At 33.6% G+C, this 22732-nt stretch overlaps 1 long non-coding RNA gene across 4 annotated transcripts in view; it reads right to left on the minus strand.

Annotated features, from left to right (window-relative positions):
- Positions 1 to 19165, minus strand: part of LOC116488114 — a 50491-nt gene extending 31326 nt beyond the window's left edge. The window contains exons 1-3 of one of the 4 annotated variants that reach the window (XR_004253135.1): positions 18872 to 19160; positions 16077 to 16141; positions 3542 to 3652 (exon numbers count right to left, since the gene is read on the minus strand). This is a non-coding gene — a long non-coding RNA (uncharacterized LOC116488114). Of the gene's footprint in view, positions 1 to 3541; positions 3653 to 16076; positions 16142 to 18871 lie in introns of all 4 variants that reach the window. The other 3 variants (XR_004253134.1, XR_004253136.1, XR_004253133.1) reach the window with 3 other exon arrangements.
- Between the last annotated feature and the right edge of the window lie 3567 nt (positions 19166 to 22732).

Raw genomic sequence — 22732 nt, forward strand, 5'->3', positions numbered from 1 at the left:
CTGCTTTGAGGAACTATTCCCAAGCAGGGTCCAAAAGTAGTTAGAGTAACTCATCCTCTCAAGGAGACAACCTCACCATTCCCTAAAAACAGGAATTAGATTAAGTAGACACTTTATTGTGGTGGAAATTAGGTGAGATGAAATAGTTTAGTGGGGACTGTTAGTGTTAGGTCAGAGGTTGGACTCGATGATCTTGAGGTCTCTTCCAACCTAGAAATTCTGTGATTCTGTGATTCTGTGATTACCTATAACTGCTGTGATGAATTCCTCCTAAAAGTGAAGAACCAAACCCTGTGGCTACCTATTCTGCTAGAAAGGTTCTCTATGGTACTTGTTAGGGCCACAAACATATTTTGGGAAGATATTTTTCCTCTTGCTTTGAAAGAGAGGCTAAGCCAGCATCACTGGTATGCCCTCACTGTGTATGCCCTCACAGTTAAGAGTTAAGAGTAGAGAGGTGCCCAATGAAAGCCAATACCCCAATTCAAGTCTTCAAGGGAATTCTCCTTGAATTTTAAAGTGTTTCTGTGACTACTTTTCCCTTTGATAAGAGTATTCTGTTTTTACTGGCATCATTTCTCTGAAGTAGTAGGTAACAAGCTATCAGGGTTCTCTTCCTGAAATGTATGCTGTTAATAAAATGCCCTACCTATTCTACATGTATATCAGTTGGGGCTGTCTGGCTGGTGCTCAGCCTCATGAAGCTGTTGTGAAACCAGTGAAGGAGAAGGATTCTGCTATAGCTAGATCATTGAGCTCTTTCTAGCATTTTTTTCCTGTAGCTGGCATGCACCAGTGTAATAGCTAAAGAAGCACAGTAATGTTAAACATCTTGCCTAAAGATCTATGTGTGTTTCATAGAGGACTGAGACACTAGGGATATTTATAAACCTACCTGGCAAGTAATCTCTACTTAAAAAAAAAAAAAAAATCGCAACAGGAACAACAACAACTACTCTTGTAGATTAGAGAGAATATAATTAAAGAGTCTCAGGGGTCTGACAAGTTTCTTGCTGAGAAAAAAAGAACACAATGTCGTGCAAAACCCTTTTGCCTAGAGTAGCTTGACACATCATGTTATTTTCCTGTGAATTATATGCTGTCATTTAAACATAAGAGCATAAACCTACTGACTTACTACAAAGCTTTTAAAATTTTCATGTGTATGAAAAACTTTGCTCTTGCTTGATAAATGTTCCCAAATTAACGCAAAATAAATCTTGGTGTATGCACCGTGAATAGAAAGGGAGAAAGAAAAAAAAAAAAAAAAAAAAAAAAGAAAAAAAAAAGAAAAAGACAACACAGCTGTATTTTCCTTGCTCCTAGAGTCCTCTGTGCTTTACAGTAGTGCCAGATAGAATGTGACAAGATAATTTTCCAAGAAAAAAAAAAAAGCTTAATGTGAAGTTCAAAATTTTGCTAGAAGCTATATTCAGTAATAAATCAATAAATGTTGGCATTTTCATCATAGTTTGCACATTAAATGACTGTAAAAAGTAAGGGCTAAGCTACATCTGAGTTAAATGAAGTAGAGATTTGCACAAGTGATGCAGCAATAGTTTCAAACAGTGAGAATTAAATTAAATGAATGAAATACATGTACAAATAACCTCCACATTCTACAAAAAAAAAAAAAAAAAAAATTATTCACTTATGGTATTTAATAAGATATATCATCATTCTGTTGAGAAAATATTCTTGTAACTATAGAAATATTTAACTTCAATTCTCTTGCCCCATGTTATACTTTTAATATTCAGTATCATGCTAATATAAAAATAATATCTCACACATTATAAAATCAAGCACAATATCAGAAATACAAAATGCTCATTCTACCCAAGATATAAATATGTATAGAATATATTAGGAGGAGGAAATCAGAGCAATAGTGAGGCACCTGTATATTCTTTCTCAGATGCTTTGAGAAATGACATGTAAAGTTAGTCAAAATTTGTCAAAATAGTTTGTTTTCACTGGATTGTTCCATCACAAATATAAAAGTCAGCAATATTCTCTCAAACATTTTAGATAAATGTTTATAATGTCCTCCACAACTTTCATCCCTCCAAAATGCAGAAGTTCTTCAAGCTTTCCAATGAGCAGCCTTTCAGTGATGGCAATATTCATAATGTTTTTCATACATTCTTGAAACAGATCTGATTCCAGCATATTCTGAAATATGTATTTTATTATTTATTTATTTATTTATTGACAAATAAACTTTGTGTATAAATAGACAAAGACAAAACTGAATCTGATCAGTACAGTAAGTCATAAGGACAACTCCCCTGAAGTCTGCCACTCAGCTGAGCAGTTATATACACATAAAAATGCTTGTAGAGACTATCCCTGAAACAAAAGGATAACAAAACAATTTTTCACTGTTTTCTGAAACCTGAGACAAGCAACTAGCTATTTAAAATTGCCATGACTGCGGGATCACAGAATGTAAAAGTGCTGTAAATGATTCTGAATAAGCCGTGAATTTAGGATTTCTGAAACTAGCAAAGTAAGTTCAGCAATGCAAACTGACAGAAAAAAAATACACAATTTTGGAGGCAGAACAGAGGCAAAGTCCTCTAAGGCAAGATTTAGGAAACTACAGGAAATGAATGTAATCACTCTTCATCTTTTCACAGTTCATTTGAGATACATTTACATGCATTAGTATCAAAATATTGTAAGAAAATATGTCTATTCTCTTCAAACAGATTAATTAATCATCCCTGAAAACAATCTTTTCCCACTTCCTATTCTTCAGAGAGCTTAAGCCAGAAGAATTAACAAATGCTGTCTCATTACCTTAATGTGGTTTGATTTTATATTTTTAACCAAGTTTGGTTTCTTAAAACAATTGTTTCATTAGGAGGTTTTTATTAGTTCATATCTACATCCTCATTAGAAAACTGACATTTTTACTCATTTTCTCAATATATTGGCATTATCCAGTGTTAAACCCAGCATTACTTGCCTAAGTGTATTGTGCAGCATTATTTTCAGCAGAATCGGGAGTACTAATTTTCCCTGACTTGTCTGGAAGGTTACAATGCCTTCTTTTTCTCAATCTTTGAATATATAATGTATGCATATTTTAATAAATTATTTTAATAAATATGCATACATAATGTGTTCATAGAAACAGTTTTTGGAGAGAATATGTACACATCAAATTTCCTTTTATGTTCACATGACTCAATGAACTTTAGTGGTGTTCCTCCTAATATTCGACGGCACTGGAAATAATACCAAAATTAACTCCCTTTCTCACTCCCACACTTATCTACTAACTGAATGATTAATTACCATTTCACACTACTGTTGGCCAGTCATGTCTTTGGACATTCTCTGTAGCACTTCGTTTTTTCCTCTTTCCATCATTCTAATTTCCTTTTTAATTTTTACAAAAAATTAAAAAAAAAAAAAAAAAAAAAAAGTTGGGGAGGAAGGGGGAATGGATGGACAGAACCCTCACAAGGTTAAATACTTCTCACAGGGTTAAACAATTCTATTAATTAATTAATTAATTATTCTGACTTACATAAGTCAAACAAAGGCATGGTGCTATCCACTTCCTCTCAATGCTTGGCAAGACCTGCAGAGGCAGCTTTGTATTTCCAATCTGTACCATACTTCAGACCTGTTGGGGAAACTACAAAAAAGGCTTATGGAATTTTAATGTTGAACTAATGTTACATTTTTAGCTGGCAGTATTAGATGGGTGACTGCAAGCTGAATGGAGAAAGGGAAAAATGTTTTCCCCCTTTTACCAATGAGTTCAAATGTTCATCCTGTCCTTTCTGTGAACCCACTATTTATGGCACACTCTTTTAACCTATATATAATTCATGAAGAAATCTGTATAGAATAACATTACAGATAGATGACTGTGTGACAGAAAGCTTTGTTTCCCATGTTCATGTTGTGAGTCAGAAACCTTGTGTCAACCCACAGAAAGCTTCACAATATCTCAAAGAAATCAATTAAATCATAGCAAATGTAAATTTTTTTTTTTTTCTTTTTTTTTCCCAATAAGTAGCTGCAATTTATATGTAAAAACATGTAACCCAGTCACATAACCTACCTAATCTCTTTGCAGGTTATTGATTTTACGGTACAGCTAGGGTTTATTGGTTTGGTTTTGTGATTATCTTTACTGAACATCATAGAACTAGCAGTTCAAAGCCTCATAACAACAACAACAACACAAAAGTGGAATATTTTCTTTAGTTACACATCAATATTCCAATTCCTATTTTCTTTTTTTTTTTTTCCTTTTTCTTTTTTTTTTTTTTTTTTTTCTGTAGAGAAATACAGAAGTAATTAAAGATATCTGTTAACATTAATTAACTAGGCTTTACAGATTTGGCAACCACATTCACCTACATTTTCTGTGTTAGTTATGTCCACTTTATACTGGAAAACACCTGTCTTATTTAACAGCACATATGAAGAATAGTGCACATTTTATACATCTAATTTTATTTATTTAATTTTATACATTTAATACAAAATACAGATTAATTGATCCCAACTGTAGCCCCTGTACTATGTTTCAGTACCACATCCCTCATTTGTTTTTCAGTTCATGTGATGGTGTTCATCCCCATACAAAATTGAATTAACTGTCTTAGTAAAGGAAAAGCAAAGCAGAATTATTATTATTAACAGTGAAGCTAATCATCTGAGGAGGAGGTATTCTCAGTGTAAATAAATTAAAATTAAAAAAATAATGAGTTATGCTAATGGATTTTATCCCTGTCAATTTATAGTATTTTAGAAAAAAATCTGTAATAAAGAAAAAATATCCCCATATAAATATATCCTATATAAATACCCTTAAATATTATAATAATACCCCATGGAAATAAATTCTGAAATCAAATACAAAATGTTCCTGGTTATCAAGGTAAGCATACTGTTTTATTTATGCATTGTAAGACATTTATACCAATAATATTGCAATAAGAAGTTGAAGTGATGACTTTTGCTTTTCTTTTTTTTTTTTTTTTTTTTTTTTTGTGACCTTGCTAGCAGGTCAAAGTTATCTCATATGACACATATTTTACTCCAGTCCTGGAAACTCCTATCCACGGGCATAGTTTTATTACTTTGATAATTTTACTACCTCTAAAATCAAAAGTATAATTTCTTTCTACCTTTCTGCATTTTATTAACATTTAAACAATAAATATTTTGCACTGTTACTTGATGTTAATCTTTTCAATAAAAAATATAGGTAATTTATTCATTTTACAGTTGCTAGTTTTTAGAATGCAATTCCATAAACAAATTAAGCAGACAAAGTTCATAAACAGAAGTAATGTTCCTTGTTTCCCCGTTGGAAGATGTATTTTAGCATTTTGTTTGCTATACCAACTACAAACTCATAATGGCATCAAAATTAATAGTTTGTAGTCCATTTTATATGTTGATATTTAATTAATGAGTGTATAACTTCAACACACGTTATATTTTCTACATTCATTACTTATATTAATGAATATCACTTGATAGGCATCAAGAGGAGTCATTTTACAAGGATTATCAGTTAAATGAGTAAAGCCCAGCTTTGCAACCTAGCTTGGATTGTATTAAGATAAAGGCAGTAAGCTCACAAATGGAGCTTCACAAATAATAATCACTAGAGTTGGAACCATCTGCAGAAGTTTATGCAGAAAACCATCTTCTGAAATGTTAGAAAGGAGGTGGTTGAGAGTAACGGAAAGAAAGCAGTTGTCAGAGCAAGGTCAGTAACTATTCATGTGTATCAAGCACTGAAACAAGCTCAGGGACAGTTCATATTTGAGAACACATTACAGCTTATGAAGATGGTGAAATATGGACGACAGAAGGAAAGGTCTTCATTTGTAACTCATATTATCTAATACAAAAAATCCATTAAAGTCCTCCTTTGTGTTAACCTTCATGAAGGAGGCTTAGCACACCCATCATATTTAACTAGGTCTGCTATTGCTGATAGATCAGAAACATACTTGATGTTTGATATTAACATCCTCACATATAATTTCAGCAGCTTCTTTCCCAAGGAATTCTTTGAGGTTTTCACAGAGCTATTTTATTAATACTTATATATATGCCAGTGATGTTCAATGAAGGGACAAAAACACATTTTAGAGAAAATAAAACTATACCTTCTTCATACATCAAAAGGCATGGAATAAATGAAGAGTCATAGATTATAGTCCTTAAAGAAAAAAAAAATCATCTATTTATATGTCATCTATTCTTAGTTGTTCCATGATCCAAGGTACTGAATAATATGCTCCTGTATTGTATTGATGAGTTAAATACAATTTAGCTTAATCTGCTAGAGAAATTGATATAATAATATCTGCATACTCTAGGAATAAAAAGAGACTTTATATGGTTTACCATAATAGACCTACTAAATAGCACATTTAATATTTGGATGGTGATGAAAAAAGTAATTGATAGCATCTTTAGAGAAAACTTCATCAGCTTCGTTATGGCATCTTAAGAAAGAATAGACTCACTATATTGTTATTAAATCCATACGCATAACTAAATCCTAAGTATATCAACTGCTATTGCTAGATGAAAAACTCCAGGTTTCACTGTTGTTTAAAAAATTTAAAAGTGCTATATGAATGTGGTTGCTGTTTTATTTTGTTGTTGTTGTTTGTTTGACTGTTTGTTTGATTGTTTTGAGAGAGCAACTATTCTAAAGGCTGATTTCCATTTGCTGTTTAACTATCTGAGTTGTTTTGTTAAAAATGTTCTATTATAAAAAGCTGAGAAAAAATAACAAAACTCAGCTGAAGGTCATTTAATCTTTTCTCATGAAATATCTCAACCAGAATGAAAATCTTGCACAAGAAATCTTACCTTCTTTGTTGTTGGGGGGGGGAGGGGGAGGGGAGGAGGTAGAAATTGATTTTAAACTCAAGACATAAATTAACATCAAACACAATATAAACAGGTTACTTGAACAATATTCTGTATAGTGTATTATTTGAAGTTGCTTTAAAAAGGATTAGCAGCTCCTCACATCTTGCAAGCTTCAGAATCAATTGAGTCACTTAGGAAGAAGACGTATTTCCATAGCCTAGCTTTAAACTAGTGTTCAGATTCCACTTTGCTGAGTACATTAAAAATGTACAGACAGATAGCTAAGCAGATAACAGTAGGTGAACTTCTGGCCTCATTACAGTCAATGGGAGGTCTGTCATGATATCAAAGGCGCCAGGATTTCACCCTCTAACTCATCTTTCTCATCCATCAGAAAAGCACTTTCACCCACCAAACTTAATCACAAAGCAACTAAAAGTTTTGAACAATTTTGAAGTCCACACTGCAAACTTAAATTTCACATTTGTTTGAGAGGCATTGGCAGCTTTCAAAGTGTGGATTATCAGTCAGCCTCCTGCAGTTGACAAAGCAAATCAGAGCAAGTAAATTTGAATGTGTGAATAAAATACATGTTAAAAAAATGTAGTAACAACTAGTAAGATGCCAAGAAATTTTCTGTATTTAAATTAGACATCTGTGCCCTATTTTTAAATATTCATCATTGTAAGTGATTCAGCATGTTACCCACTCCTGTCAGAGTACACATATTTTAAAAACCTTTTAGCTTTAACACCTTCATTACCATATGAATCCATTACTAGAAAATTTTCTGCCCTTAATCTTATTCAAATCTATAGATTTCACCATAAGCATAACAGAGTTATGATGTTTCATGAGGGTGGTAGTTTTGGTCACTATTTCATGCTGAAAACAGTAACTGCAAAGAAAGCTTGTGTTTCAGAGATTGTGAAAGAAAATAAACAGTGCTATTAAAATGAAATATGATTAATTACATAGTTCAAACTCATAATCAAAAAGGGGTCACAGCTTGCCAATTCTCATTTATATGCTCCTGATTCATAGCCACTGAATAAGAAAGGAGCAAAATTACTCTGGATTGGATAAAAATAGAAAATCATTCCTGAATAGGATATACAATCCAAAAAGCTTGCAGATTATCTTGAAAAAAAAAAAAAAACAAACAAAAAAAAACCACAACAACAACAAACATGACCACCACAAAAAAAAAAAAAAAAAAAAAAAAAAAAACTAAAACAAAAAAACAGTCATGGGAGAAAAAATGAAGCTTGTTTATTCCAGAGGCAGTTGGATAGAGGCATACTTAGAATAAATGAATGGATAAAACGCTGGACAACATTCATTGGCCTATTTTATGTGAGAGGTTGCATAAGGTGACTGCTATGGTTTTCTCTGGCCTTGCAATCTATTAATTTATGTGTTATCTGAAATGAAGGGGTTTGGGGGGAGGAAATGAGTGTCCCATGAATATCCCAACCTAAAACCTAGTCCAGAGTTGACAGATTACATTTTATGACAAAGTGCAAGATCCAAATGCCTGTGGGTTACTTAAACTGGATGTTAAAAAATGATGAAATGATTTGGGATAAGGAAGAAGTTGTATCTAGTATATCCAAAATTCATGAAAAGCCAATAAAGCAGGGGACTAAACTTTTAATAAATAAATAATTAAATAACACAATGTCTGGATAGATCTGGTGCACAGAAAGGCGCACAAGCAAGATATATTTCTGCTTGAAAATGAAGTGGTGAATGAAACAGCAAAAATTCCACTTGCTTCCATGAAGCCACAATAGCAGAAAATGTCTGTTTTCAACAAGCTGAGTAAGACCAGATTTTAAACAAGGACACATATTGGGGAGATATGAGAGGGTACACCTGCAAAAGGAAGATCAACAAAAACAGTTTAGTTTAAAATGAGTTTATGAATGTGTCACAAGTCTAACAAATAATGCTGCACATTCTTTTGATAATGCACTTTATATATACTGCACGCTAATAGTCTGGCAATGTTAGCTTCTGGTAAATTAGGAAGTTATCAAGATACACATCAAAATCTAGGACTGGCAAACCTCCACACTGAGTCTCAAGGGGCAGTGGACAAAGACACCAGAAAGCATCTATCTGTTGAATTAGAAAGTGAAAGGAAAAGATTATGAGACAGCCTTAATACACAGATTTCACTAAAACTCTCATTAAACACCGAAACAGTGAATGTAGTTTTACTCCTTGTTGATTTGAATGAGGTGATTGGTGTCTGTTTTGGATTTGGGGAAAAATACCCATTGAATGTATTTAGCCCCCTGTTCTCAGATTCACTTAAGTGTTACAGAAATAGCTTATGTTTATCTCTTTGAAGATTCATAGAGCTTGCATAAATCACTAAGGACTGGCAATTAAAGAAGATATTTATATTGCTGAAAACAATAATTAGGCTTTTTCTGCTTTCTTTGCTTACTGTTTCTTCTTTTGGTCCATTTGTTATTCAACCAGAGGTGAATGTCAGAGCAGTCAGACTGTAAAGTGCGGGAGTGTTTTAACATCTACCTGATAAGACATACTCTATTTTATCAGCTTCTTGATTTGAATAGATGCCATATGATTTCCATATCTAATCATTGAAGTCTCCTAATTTATACAGGAAAAAAAAAAAAAAAAGAAGGGAGGGAGGGAGGGAGGGAGGGAGGAAGGAAGGAAGGAAGGAAGGAAGGAAGGAAGGAAGGAAGGAAAGAAAGAAAGAAAGAAAGAAAGAAAGAAAGAAAGAAAGAAAGAAAGAAAGAAAGAAAGAAAGAAAGAAAGAGGAAACAATGGCAAGATTCTCAAAAATTTGACAATAAATGGGATTAACTTTGGTCAGTATATGAAATATTAAAGAAAATGGTGCCAGTAGCAAGGCAGGCAAAGATGAAGTGCTTTCTGAGTTGTAGCTTTAGTACTTATCATATGTATATCAATGTCCACTAACCTGAGATGTTGAATAAAAACATTTTTTTACCAAGTAAAATAGACTATTGTCTAGAGCCTGTCTTGAAGTATCACTCTAAAAACATATTTTTAACTGTATGTTACCTCATGTGACATGGTTTATATTCAACTTTAAATAAAAATATTTCTCTTTGGAGAATTATCTTCCAGGATAGCCCTGAAGTTTAAAAACAGATAGGTGGAAATCCCACCAGACTGTACAGATTAATGTCAATCTACTGACTTTGATGACGTTATAATATGCCTACATGTAAACATATACGTTTAAGGTCCTAATCTGAAATATCATCCCATCAGGGATGTAAAGGTGTGTAAATTTAGGAAATCAGAATAACTTTCCAGAGAACTTTCCAGAAAACTCAGTGTGGCATAATGCCAGATCATATATTATTAAAATCTATCTTTTGTTGCTTTTGTATTCTATAAAACTGTACCTGAAAATAAAAACTCACAATAAACACCATATGGCTTCAAAAGTAATTTGAGAAATTTGGTCAAAAGAAAGATGCATGTATGTCCTCACTTTCATATTTTCTTATACTACGGGGTTTTTATTTGTTTGTTTGCTTGCTTGTTTATTTATTGATGCTTGAAAATGTTCGGTATTTCTTCTCCATATATTCTTCTATCTTCTTCTAACATTCTTCTAACAAGGCTGTTAGAAGATTCAAATAAACCAGGTAGTTGAGATCCAAACTGAATGTAAGCTGAGTGCATATACTGATGAAAGTGTGTAACTTTTTGCCAGCCCAGGATTTAATTTGTTCCAATGATGAAAATGGATTGAAACAAAATAAGATTGCACTGCATCTCACAGTAACAAAATAGTTTAGTCCTCTAGTTTAAAAAGTTTCTGATGGAAGATCTTGTGAAAGTCTGATAATGAATAAAAGCCTGTGTTAATTTTCCTCCCACTACAAAACTGAAATTTGTAGTTTCTACCCTCACTCCATTGGTTGTTTGTTTGTTTCTGCTATTCTAGTTCCCATTTAGCAACTATATACATCTTGAAATAGCATTTCCAATCAATTAAAGGTATTATAATTTGTGTTGGCTACAGAAGATTTTAGCTGAACTGACTGAAATACATATATCTGGGAAAAATACTTTTGAAATGCTTATTACTTTACAAACACTCACTATCAATATTCATAAGGAATGGATGTATTTTGTGGTAAGCAGACCTACGAAGACATTTCAAGAAATTGGAAAATTGTACATGTATCTTTCATCAGGCTGATCTCACCTTTCCTTCTCAGAGTTATGGAAATTTATACATTTAGACTTGTAGGTACTGAAATATTACCTAAGATCCTACTTCCCACCTCTGAATGTTCCTTTCTTACTCACTTTGTACACACTGTGATTTATATTCAAAACAGTCCAGCTTTTAAATTTGTGACTAACATTCACCTAAAGCAGAAGCACAGACTTGATATGTGTGTGCTTTAGATGATGATTTGCACAAGATCCAGACTCTCAATGTCCATTGGCAAGGCTGGATCCAAGTGTCTATAATATCAAAAGATGATGGACTCAAACATGAGAGCCAGCTCTTGTTAATCTGCTCTAAAGCCTCCTGTTTACTTCTAACTTATAAAGATGGCTTCAGCCATCCTCCATTGGATTTATATCAGTCTACTTGACAGGCCTGTAGTCATGAGAAGCTTAGTGGACCTCCACAGTGTAGTGAGATTATTTATAAGTAGATAGATTTCGGGACTGTGATGTACCAATAACTCCTCAAGTCATGTGACCACGATTGAAGTCACTCTTTGAAAATGAAGCTTAAAGAAACACATTTTTTACTGACCTGGGAACTGCTGTTCATAGTTACACTGACAGACATGCATCATTGAAATAGTGAGATTATAAACCTTACTGTGAAAGACTGCTTCTCTTTGCTCCCAGTAAAACCACCAATCACGTACATAAATCCTTGTTTCAGACGAGGCTTCAAATTTCAGAAAACATTCAATGGACAATATAAGGAATCAACCTTCCTTATCTCACCCATTGAGAACTTGCAAACAAGATTCCCTTTTTCTTATCCTTGATGCTAAAACATTAGTTATACTTACAGCATTCACAGTTTTAAAACATCTTGGCACAACAGGTATTCTGTTATTATTTTCTTCTGTTTTACATTAAATTCTCTTCACAACAAAACAATGTAAACTTGTAACATCCATCTTAAACATACTCAGCTTTGTCATGATTTCATTAAATTAAAAGGTGAAAACACAGCTAATGAGCAGACAGAGAATATTGGGGAATGCCACATATGTGTTTAGATTTACTAAATATATGTGTGTTTATATATGTGTTTAGATTTACTCTTGACCATAATGTTTAATGTTGGTTTCCAGACTTTTTCCCTTTCTTCCTCCACTTTTCCAAGATGACAAAGGAAAAGCAGGTGAATATGGACTAATGAACAACACTCCATCTGTCTTGTTTTAATTAAATCAGAAGCTGTGGAGCAGGGGTAGATCAGCATGCTCCCGCCCGCAGCCTTAGAAACAAAAGAAGTGACTTGTACTGTATGGAGGGAGACTAATGGGCAAAAGCATTCCTGCATGTAGCAATCTGTGCTCCCTACAATGTTACTCATCATTCTGTCTAACTTCAATAATATTCTTAGCATGAGATGTCTAAGATTAATGAGGCATTTGTTCTCTGATAAGAAGCTATCACAAAGAATATATTTCCGTCAACATTTTTGCAATTAAATTAATAATATCAACTTTTTGCAAACATGGGATTCAGTGGTAGTTTATAGTAGATGATGTGAAACTATTTCACATAACAGTTTTACATCCTGGATTGGGTCAGCATTTTTTTTTCTTATGACCCAGTATATAAATATATGCACACATATTTATTGTATGAGCAAAAAACCTCTAAAGTTTGCCATATTTTTCTTGCTATGTAATTGATCTTGAACAGAACTTCCTGAACATTCCTCCCTCATGTTCTGGGGCTAGAAAAAAATCTTCTAAAGGTGGTCTCCTATAGAAAGAGCTTAAGCATAGATAGGGCGGGTCACTGTTGGCCTCGCTCTTCTTATTGAGCTGTAAAATAGCATAATCAGAGCTTCAAGTTTAGCATAAAGGTAAGAGACTGTGTCTTCCAATACAAATGACTCTGGTATCATTTTTTAGGTGTTTTTTTTTTTTTAGAGTAACTTTTTGCATGGGCTTTTTTCAGAAGGAATAGCTAGCTATGACACGCATAGGTCAGAACATTGCAACAGACTATATCCTTTGTTGACCATTAAAAGGATCAAACACAAGAAGTCAGTGTCTGAATCAGTTCTGCTGTCTTTCACAAGATTCAGCCACATCCTGACTAATGTCTAGCACAAAATCCTCAAGTCTCTTCTCCACATACAACAAATGTCATGTGGAAATCTTGGAAACACTGTTGACTTCCTTGATTTTGTTCCAGTGAGCTTAATTGAGAATGAAGACAGCAGTAATTACTTAAAAATAAAGTTGCTCCATGAATAGTGGAATTCATTATGTCATGAGTCATCTCCACCCACCAGTACAGTACCACTAGCTTCTGACTGCCTCAGCTATCACAAAGCTACTCAAAAGCCTTAGATCTACCCCACAATATCAGCTTCTCAAAGGGCAAAAGAGACTTTCTTCTAAGGCACTCATTTCTCTTTTAGAAGCTTGTGACTGCTTTTTCTCTCAAATTGTCTGACTGCTTTATAGAATTAAGCTAAACAAGGAATGATTGGTTTTACCTCAGAAAATGCTTGACGCTTCCCCATTTTTTAGCTTAATCAACCAGTCCAGTAAAATGTGTAAATCCTCAAGCCGCCTCCCCACCTCCCCCCAAAAAATAATGTATTTCTATTTAAAGGACTGCCTGACTGTAAATATAAGAAGTTTGTCCCTCCCCCTTCCCATCCCCACCCCGTCTTTTGGATATTCCTGATACTACAATTTCATCCTTTCCCTCTAGAAGATAAAAAGTTTTTCCCATAGAACATAAAAGACTGCACATGATGCAATAGGAAAAAAAATAGGAATGGCTAAATGGATTAATCAAATTTTTGACTGAAAAGACAAGCGTTTCTGAGGCAACAGAGAAATATCTGTGGCAGAGCAGTATCAAGTATATCTTGAATCACATATTCATTCTGTATAATCCGAAGGCACAGAACACTTCATTCCCTTATAACATTTGTAGGCATGTTAGTTTTATACCATGAAATATAATAACCTGCCTTTCATAGGAATTAGATTCTGAATGATTTGAAGTTTTGCTGCCTGTCTCTTGGTACTTTGCTGGGTTTTGCCTTTTGCCCTTACTTTCAGGAACAAACCCATAGTGAAAAGTGGAACACCATTTTTCTCTAGAACAAACCAGCAATATCATAGAAAAGCAATGAAATTCTAAATCTAAGTCTAAAGAAGTTTTATTAAACCTGAGACAAACTTAGTTATAGCTATTCATTGTGTTAATTCTCAACGTAAAAAATGTCTCTTGGGCAAACAGATTTAAAGAACTGTTGTTTTCCAGAGTATTTCAATGCCTTTTCCTAAACTGACAATTCTACCTAACCACTGCATTCAGAAATTTTCACCTTTCTATCATGTATCTACTCTTTCTTCAAATATACCTTTCTTTCTGTGTTCTGTGTTCACTACATAAGCTTAATTAAAAATATATTGGGAGTCATTTTGCTAGACAGATTAAAATATCTAATAAATAAATAATTGCTACTTTATGTGCTATACAGACAAAACTGAGCTTCAAATAAAATGAAATTAAGTCTTGTCTCAGAAAAAAAAGTGAAAAAAACCACCATACATTTGCATAACAACTACCCTGTTTTTCGTGTCTGTCCCACACTTTATTATGTCAGACATGCCTTAGAGAATTTAAACATTTAGACATTTTCTCCAGGTTGTATTCATTGACAGTTTTAGATGCTATCTGAAGCCAAAAATTATGTTTCTCTTCAGTTTACTTTTGGGAGTTGATAGTTTTATTAATCAAGACGTCTCCTATATTTGAGTGAAAGTCTACTTAACATAAACTGTGCATCTTTCTGTTAATGTACATATATATTGATGTACTGGGGATAGAAGCAGAGAAATACTTGTCTGGGATCACACAGTGGGTCTACGGAAGAGAGAAAAATTTCTTTCACTTACTTTCATTCCCTGGACACAACAGGAATAACACTTTACCTTTAACTAATGTTTGATACTGCCTTCTCTGGTTGTTAGATTCAAATCATAGATTTTGTTAGATTCAATCCCTGATACAATGGGAAATAACTGATTTTAGAAACAAAACAACAACAAAAAAGACCTACTCTCCCTTCCTTCCTTCCCCCCCATTTTTATTTTTTATTTTTTTAACTGTTTTGCATTATCATCAACAATTCAGGCAAAATCAATAATGTGCATTTTCAATTTATAGTGTAGATGCACCAGCAATTACTATTGGCATATCCCCCAGGAAATCTGTCTTTAGAAAAAATGCAAGAACAAAGACAGTGCAAAGCTTGAATATCTAAAGCACATTTAAAGAAAGAAATGAGCTATAAGCAATGTCTTTACTTTCCCTGTGGAATTTTGAAGTACTTGCATTTGATGGGGCGAAATCAAGTGAGACTGTTTCTGCTATAAAAACAAACATTTACAGATTGACATTTACACAGTCACCAATTTATAAAAAACTACTCTCATAGTGATTTGTCATGTCTCACTCATTCTGCTCATCCCTGTAAAACAGAGAACTATGCTGAAGGGGATCAAAAGTTCACTTCAAGATGAAAGTACCTTTTGCAGAAATTTTAACGTTAAACTATCCAGAAGGAGAAATGATTGTATTTACCAAAACATTTGAAAAGTTTAAACTTTTTCCTAGAAGGTTGAAAAAGCAGAAAACTGTTTTGAAGAAAGATCCTTAATAGATTAACAATCTATCAAATTAAGCAATGCTTTATCCTGTTCTCCCAATTGGTTCTCTGTTTATTTTTTATAATGTGGACAAACAATTTAGAAATAAAAGGGCACCCCTTATGTCTTTTCTCTTATCCAGACAAACATAAACAAAGCAGTGGATCTGGCAGTAATCAGGGGAAATGACTGGTCAGCAGAAAATCACACAAAAGTGTTTAGTAAGGTTATAAGACAGTTCTTTAACAGAAGACAAGGCGGAACTGCATACCCAGATACTATACTTACTATCTTTTGGAGAAACAACAGCATGCACATCCTTGAGTTTTCATTTAGGTGTAGTGGTCTGGAGTCTAGAAGAATTGTTTGAACATATTAATTGGCAGTTAAATATAAATGAACATATTAATTGGCATTTAAATATATATATATATATTTCTGTTTTGATTACAGAAAGGATGGGTGGAAGATAACAGTTTGTAAAACTTACTGAAAAGACAACAATATCTGCCTTACAAAGTCCAAATACTTTTACTTAACACACACACACAAATTTATTCTGCAGCCTAATTAAAAGGTGCACAATGTACTTGGATATCAGAAGAGCAATTGCACAGATTTCTAATTGCTTAATTTACTAGCAGTTTGTTACCGTGTTTTATTTTAGTTTTTATACACAATATTCTAAGTGAGAAGGAACTTTGCATTTCAATGTAGCAGAATACAATATATTTGTATACATATTTTTAATAAATGAGTTGTAGCTTATGTCTTTCTTAATAAGGTTAATAAGGTTAAATAGAAGATAATTAATTGATGCAGTTTTCATGGCCTGACCTTGTGAATGAAGCATAGCTGAGTGTGATCAAGCCAAAGAAAAAATGGTTTGAAATTCTAGAAACAACAATTTGCAAAGACATTACTGACTTCAGATAATGTAAAATAGATAAAAGCACTAAATGAGAATGAAATCTACTATAGTGAATGCATATTTCAAATTTAAATGTTGTTTTATCCTTCATTCTATCTTTACTACAAAGTCTGTCCTGATGCTGTTGTCACAAAAACATCACTCATCTATTCAACCCTCACCATTATGCACTTTTCCAGTTAATTAGGGGAAACTTTCATGGCAGAGCTGGAGAAAATAACAGTCACATGGATTTAAAATACTTAGGACAAACACAGTCTGAGCAGGCAAACACCCCAAATGCGAAGTTGTAGTGCAAGTCATGTACATTAAAACATCCTACTACTGCCTGGTCTCAGGCTTTTGATTTCTTTCTCCAACCAAGGTTCATACTAGATGTTTTGAAATCAAAGGGATTAATAAGCCCTTAGCAGATACCTGAAGCTTTTTAATATATTAATTATATATTTTCTTTTTCTTTTTGCAGAGTTTATTGATTTTCCCTACCCTACTTTCTTCTCCCTGGAAGGCTCTGGAAATAATGTTATTAAAATTGATCTGGTGTGTTCAACGCAGACATTACCCATGAAATCCAGTTTTTAATGGAAGGTATATACAATACTAACCACATGGATCTTAGTCCATGTCAGTCTCACATTTTGAATGAGATGGGAAAGAGATGATGAAGCACAGAGCTAGTTACACTGGAGTGCAATGCTGGCTCTTATGTTAATGGACTCAAGGACTCCAAATCACAAAAGAATCAATAAGAATAAGGCACCTTAAAATATATATATTTGAAGCTGTGCTTTAGCCAAGAAGTTTTCTGATTAATAAGAGAAGGGCAGTCAAGTATATGAAAAGGAAAAGACTTTCCTTGCCCTCTATCACCTTAAAAATGAACAACATATATTCCCATAAAACACAGTAATTGGTGCCTTTCCGGATCTTGGGTTTCTCAGTTCTAATAGTAGCAGAGAGAAAGTGAGTGTCTGTCTCGCAGATATCTTAGAAAGCCAGGCAAGCTTGTGGGGCAAAGTAGAAAAGGAGTTTTGCTCCAATGATCTCTACTGTGTCCTTCCATTCAATACTAAATAAGTGTCAGGCAATTAGAAATGGAACAGTGGATGCGTAAATGATACTGCCTTTCCAATAAATTGCTAATACCTGGATAGTGCTGCATGACTGGAAGCATACTGTTACAATAACTTCAGTACCAATTTCTATTTCTGAATAATGGAGAATATGAGATCAATGTAGCATTGGAGAAATGAAACAAACAATCTACTACATGGTTCTTTTCCTGTCTGATCTCTACCTTCCTTCATTCCAGAATTGAGACATACTCCACGTAAGCTTAGCAAAAGCAACATGAGTTTTCTTCCTTCTTAACAGAAGTGTGTGGTGTCTTTACAAGGATGTCTCTGAAATATTTAATGACTGTCAAACCACGACATAAAGTTCATGCTTGTTCTTGTATGGTAAAAATCAACCTCATTTGTAGAGGGCAACTGAAGTTCACTATTTGGAAATAGCTAGAAAACATAAAATAATTAAATGATTTTTTTCTTAATGTATTGACACATACAGCTTTCATTACAACAGTTTGGTCAGAAAACAGGGACATCCACAGGCCCAAAATCCACACTTATTTGCATTACTTATTTCACTTGGTTCATGTACCGTCTTTTACCATCTGTCACATGGAAAAAAAAAAAAAAAAAGAGAGCTTTCAAAGAAATTCTGGAATACTAATGGAATTCCCTCAGCATCACCATTCAGCACAGGTGGCATTTTTAGCTCTAAAACTAATTAAAATGCATGTTTTAAAGAAGCTCGGTGTTTAATTCAAGCAGATAGGATACACAAGACATTTCTTCAGGGTTTCAGAGGTCACAGCATGAGACTGATTTGGCAAACTTAATCTAAAATAACCCAGTACTTAAGAGGGAGTGCTAGGAAGAAATACATAGCATGTTGATTTCATACTCACTAACAAACTGTAAAGTAGCTGTAACTATATGGTGGATTCAGCTACATTTTTAAAAATGGTAAAAGAAGATGAAGAACAAACTTTTGTACTTCTTGCTATTCACAAATACTATACAGTGAAAATTCAAGAAACATACTCAACGTCTAACTACAAATTAGCAACTGGAGTTTTATATTTTACCTTCGGTCGCATTGGTTTGCAGTTTGGCACTCAGCCATCTTCAGTTAATGGCTAGTTTTTGTTGTTGTTGTTGTTTTCTTCAGGGTAAGTACCACCATGCACAAGAAAGAAAAGGAGGTACAAAACAAAAGACAAATAAAGGAATCAGTCTTGTAGGACTGATTATACCATTTCCCTGTGAAATAAACTGGATGCTGCTGCAGTCTTGTCCACCAAGAAAAGAAAGTGGAGCCCTGACAGACACTGAGCTCCCTAAGAGTGCACTGAGCTCTTATATATCTCTAATAGATGTGCAAAAACAAAACGGGCATCCTCTTAGTTTTGAAAACCTTGACTAAATGCCACCTACTGCTGGAATCACAGCCCTTCTTCCCTGCTCAGACAGCAAGAACTTCAGAAGAGGATAAGTCTTGTGGCAGCAGCATATCATCAAGTCATTCACACTATTCTTACAATAAGGGAATCCTTTATTTTGTGTGGAAATTGGGATTTATAGGTAAAATATGCTGATTGTAACTAAATGAGAAACATCTGCAGAGTAATTCTGTTTCTGTGTGCACTCTTTAAAATATCTTTAAATAAAAATGTTTAAAAGATTTGCTTTTGTGTTATTTTTCCCTGAGCTGATGTCATTATGAGAATATTTTGTATGATTTTAAGGACAAACATAGTGATTAAAAACTTCTTTCAATTTCTCCTTTATTGGTTGTGTTTTAGCTGATTCTTTGAAGAGGTACGAAATTGGACCCGGTAGGTGTTGGGAGGTTTTATAATAACCTGAGAAAAATCTTTCTAATCCTGGGGCTTTACTAGCTCTAAGGGAATTGTCTTACTTATTTCCATTAAATCATTAACTGATTGTAATGTAATTTTTGAGCATATGACAGCATTGGAAACAATAACAATAAAAAATGGAAGCAAAGGTCTAACAACATTTGTCTTATTCTAGATCTGTGGATATCTCTAAAGAGCACCCTGGAGTGCTCAATGACATCCTTTAGAATCAGTGATGGGAATGTTATTGTTATCCCGTTGAGCAGACACAGGCATAGATACTCTGCTCAGTATTTATTCCATTTCAGTCTTCTGAAAGCATCCACACAATTTGCAGAGAATGAGGACTGATTATTATGCAGAAATTAAAACATAATCTATTTGATTAGGGGATAGAGGCTGCAGTCTAATGACAGGCATTCAATTCCTACGTCTTTCACAGGAATTCTGCCTTAAATGAAGGTCTCTCCACCTGACCTATTTGTCTAGACTTTCTTTAAGATCAGTAGGAATCTACTCAATAGTATCAATGAAGCCTTGGGAGTGATTCATCTCATGCTGAAACAGACATTTATTTACACCCACTCAGATGAATTGCACCCTGTATTCCATTGATCCTATTGACTAGATCTCATTTGATTATTATGGAAATCTAGAAAACTATCTCTGATTAGTAATCAGAGATACCTACCTCTAAGTAAAAAAAATAATAAAAAATCACCTTAAATAAATAATTCATGTCCCAATTCAGTCAAGTGTCAAAGCACACTTCAACTTTTGGGAATTTCACTCATTCTATTTTGCTATGGAAAAGAAGAGAAATCTGTGCATAGGCATGGTTATATCTATCCTTAATATTCTCTGTAGTCTACCTCTGACTTGAAATCTTCCTGTACAAGGAACACAACAACACTTAGCACAAAGGAAGGTGATGTCATTTGCTAGCCTGAATATTGCCTCAATTCAAACTATTTGTCTTGCTTACACTGGGAAAAGAAAACAGGCCCATGTAAAGCAGTGAGGGATGTAGGAAAAGATGTAACTTGAAAATAGCAAGAAAAAGAAAAAAGAGAGAGGGAGAGGAAAATACTTACTCTTGCATTTTAAAGCATTCCTGAGCTGGAAACATGGAGGTACATTTTACAGGAACTCTGTGCTAATAAATGAAGTTCAGTCTATGTAGCTAGGTTTTCTTATGAAAAACAAACAAACAAACAAACAAACAAAAACGTTATGTATTATTGTATTACACTGCAATAAAAGGCTGTGGTAACATAACTGTATAACAGATACAAATATAACAGAAGAAGTGTAAGAAAGATAAGCAAAAACACTAGAAGAAATATGTGATTGAACAAAAGAGTATGAAACCAGACAGAAATGTAGAGAAATTCACCACACTGTAAAAAGAAAGCATTTCTTTTTATGAGGTAAGAAAAACCACGAGTTGTGTAAGTAACGAAGGGTGAAATAATAATCTACAAACAGAACAACATTCTTGGAAAGAGGACAGAAATCTAAGAAGTTTAGGATGGTCCTTATAAATCTGAAGATCTAATATCAAATGAGAAGGACAAGCTATAGTGATTTGAGTATGGGAGCTGGGCAAAATACTAGAAGGTGACAAAAAAAAAAGTAACTAGAAAGGATGATATCAGACTTGAAAACCTGCAGTCTTTTAATTAAAATGTCAAAATGTATCCTAATCGAGCTCTGTAAGCAGATATAAGCAAAAAAATAAATAAATCAGGAAGTCTGTATACATTCCTAAGGTCCAGCAATGCAGAAGATCAATGCTAAACTATCTGCAAGTTGAATCAGGTGTGTAAAAGATTGAATCTGCATCATGGAGAAGCAAGGAGTCAGCTCATTTTCTATTAAAAAAAAAATAAAAAATGAATGAAACTGTCCTTTAGGTATAGAAATTTGTATTATATATGATTCTATATACCTATATATATAATCTATCTATAATTATATATATTATATTTAGGTATAGAATTAGAGTTAATAACAGTAACCAAGAACTAGAACTTGACATAAAGTACAAAGAACCAGAGAACATAGAAAAGGTCTAAAGCAACCTCTAAGGACTGGAATCCATTTGTTCCATTTGGAACCTTTTACAGATCCAAATCGTTCAGGGGTCCAGTAATTGATAAAACCCATAAAATTCAGAAGTTTACTGAGTAATTGCCTGAGCCTCATTTCCATGACCAGAAAAAAAAAAAAAAAAAGATACAAAAATATGCCTTTCTAACCTCTTAAAGCTATTTTAAACACAGAAGGTCGTTTTAGGAATTGAAATGTGTTTGTTCATCTATCAGTGTTTGCAGCAAGTAAACATGATGTCAATTAGCCTTGCTAATGTGAAATCATTACTGGTTCCTGGGCAGGAGAAAGAGTTCATCAGCTCAAACGTACATTGTGTGTGTTGCAATATATCCTGTTGGGTAAGAACAATCCTGGATGTTTAATTAATTAGTATTTGTTTGGAATCATCCATACTTAGGTAAAGGTTTTGAAGCCTTCAACAGTTTTGAAAAAGATTTTTAAAGGCTTAAAGGTCAATTAGACTGTCCATCATTGAAGGTTAGTTACCCAATTCCTTTTCACACATTTGAAACACTTCATCTTAAATAAACAATGTTAATAACCAAGGCTGTAGACTCATCAGCATGAAATCAAGACTCTAGTAATGAACTGACCATATTTATTCTAAAATTTCAAATAGTCTGATACTATGCCACTGAATTTTATCCAATAACTATTTCTGTGTCACAGTGGGACACCAACTATCTCCATATGTGAATTAGGAAACAGTTGTGCTAGCATCTGAACAAATGACAACAAAAAACAAACAAAACAAAACAAAACCAAACCAAAACAAAAACACATTTCCCTAAATAAATTTTAAATTGAATGCTATTAAACCTACAATTTTCTAATGAACCTCTGCATAACTACTACTGAAAAATATATATACATATCAACTCCAATGATGGAAATTCACTTGACCTCTAAGGAAATATTAGTGCAGTCTTTGATGGCTGCTGTCTGAAGCTGATCCGTGGACCAAAAAGGAGG

Source organism: Aythya fuligula, chromosome 3 (genome assembly GCF_009819795.1).
Source record: "Aythya fuligula isolate bAytFul2 chromosome 3, bAytFul2.pri, whole genome shotgun sequence".
NCBI lineage: Eukaryota > Metazoa > Chordata > Aves > Anseriformes > Anatidae > Aythya > Aythya fuligula.